Here is a 2,466-nt window from a genome sequence, read left to right on the forward strand (position 1 = left end):
AGCTGAAGCACGTACGCGTGCTTCGATCTCTGCTGACTTATCCCTACCGTTCCGACTGGTGAAAGCAATATTTATGGAAGGAAGTGGTAAGAGCATCTCCAACTCCGGCCCCAACAGATCCTTCTCAGGTGTTTTTGTCGCGTCGGCGCCTAAAATTCGGTTCCGTCGCGTCCCAGTAGTCCTTTTTCGCCGGCTCAGACCGAAACTGGTGCCGGCAGACCCAGGCCAAACCCGACGCGCTGGGCGCGTCTGGGGACGCCGGCACAAGCGAAAAGGGGTGTGGGGCCACTCTATCGGCGAGTCGAGAGCCTCTTCCCGTCGTTTCTTTCAGCCCTCGCCACCCACTTCCCTCTCATTCTCTCATTTCCTCCCGCCAATCTTTCTCCCGCTCGCCTCCCAGCCGCCGTCATGCCGCCGAATAAGTACGTGATCCCCCGCGCTGCGACCATCGCGACCGCCTCTGTCGCCCCGCCGAAGCAGAGGAAGCCGAGGACGCCGCCGTCCAAGCCACCGGGCATGAAAAACGCCGAGTGGAGGGCGGAAGTTCAGCGACGGGAGGCCGTCACCGCCGACCGGCGAAACAGGGCAATCGCCAAGAAGGCCCGTGACAACATGGTGCGTGCTGCTGCGTCTACGGCGGACCAAGCCGAGGCCGAGGCGACTCGCTTCGGGATGATGAATCCACCAGGCGGCCAAGCCCAGTACGTACCCTGGAGCCAGCAATGCGTCGGCTCTCCGTCCGGCTTCTCGTCATCGCCGCAACCATGGGGATGCACGCCGACGGGGACGCGCACGGTGGGTTCAACCCCAACGTCACCTTCCCCCATGGACACCCAACCCAGCGCACGCCCTCGCCCGCCTCCGCCGGCGTGCAGTACCCTCCATACAACTACTCGCCGCCGGCTTACGCGTGGTCCCCGACGCCCCCTCTCCGCCGTGGCGCGCTGCCCTTCTCACAAGCTTCCACGTCGCACTTAGGCGACACCGACGAGATCGACGCCGACATGGACGACATCATCGCGGCAGGCTCGGCCGCGGCCGCCGCGTCCCCCAGGTTCTCTACCCAGGACGACACGGTGGACCTCGGCGGCGGCATGGACGGCGAGCTCGAATACGGCGAGGAGGAGCCAGAGGAGCACGAGGAGGAGGAGGAGGAGCCGGCGACTGTTCCGGCGAGGAGGCTTAAGAAGAAGCAGGGGGCGGCCAGGACCGGCGAGCCGCGCATTAAGTGGACATCCAAGGAACAGGAATGCCTCGCCAAAGCGTGGAAAGTCGTCTACCTCGACCCGACCACCGGCACGAACCAGAGCATCGAGACGTACTGGGAGCGCATCAAGGCCGAGTTCGACGAGCGCAAGCTCATCGACCCCTACTTTAAAGACGTCTACATGCAGCGCGGGGCGAAGGCAATGGCGAACCATTGGGGGCTCTGAAGGAAATATGCCCTAGAGGCAATAATAAAGTTATTATTTATTTCCTTATATCATGATAAATGTTTATTATTCATGCTAGAATTGTATTAACCGAAAACTTAGTACATGTGTGAATACATAGACAAACAGAGTGTCACTAGTATGCCTCTATTTGACTAGCTCGTTGAATCAAAGATGGTTAAGTTTCCTAACCATAGACATGACTTGTCATTTGATAAACGGGATCACATCATTAGGAGAATGATGTGATTGACTTGACCCATTCCGTTAGCTTAGCACTTGATCGTTTTAGTTTGCTGCTATTGCTTTCGTCATGACTTATACATGTTCCTATGACTATGAGATTATGCAACTCCCGATTACCGGAGGAACACTTTGTGTGCTACCAAACGTCACAACGTAACTGGGTGATTATAAAGGTGCTCTACAGGTGTCTCCGATGGTACTTGTTGAGTTGGCATAGATCGAGATTAGGATTTGTCACTCCGATTGTCGGAGAGCTATCTCTGGGCCCTCTCGGTAATGCACATCACTATAAGCCTTGCAAGCAATGCAACTAATGAGTTAGTTGCGGGATGATGCATTATGGAACGAGTAAAGAGACTTTCCGGTAACGAGATTGAGCTAGGTATTGAGATACCGACGATCGAATCTCGGGCAAGTAACATACCGATGACAAAGGGAACAATGTATATTGCTATGCGGTTTGACCGATAAAGATCTTTGTAGACTATGTAGGATCCAATATGAGCATCCAGGTTCCGCTATTGGTTCTTGACCAGAGACGTGTCTCGGTCATGTCTACATAGTTCTCGAACCCGTAGGGTCCGCACGGTTAACGTTCGGTGATGATTGATATTATGAGTTTATGTGATTTGATGTAATGAAGGTAGTGCAGAATCCCGGATGTGATCACGGACATGACGAGGAGTCTCTAAATGGTCGAGACATAAAGATTGATATATTGGATGACTATATTCGGATACCGGAAGTGTTCCGGGTGATTTCGGAAAAAACCGGAGTGCCGGAGGTT

The sequence above is a fragment of the Triticum dicoccoides genome, chromosome 5A (genome assembly GCF_002162155.2).
Source record: "Triticum dicoccoides isolate Atlit2015 ecotype Zavitan chromosome 5A, WEW_v2.0, whole genome shotgun sequence".
Lineage (NCBI taxonomy): Eukaryota > Viridiplantae > Streptophyta > Magnoliopsida > Poales > Poaceae > Triticum > Triticum dicoccoides.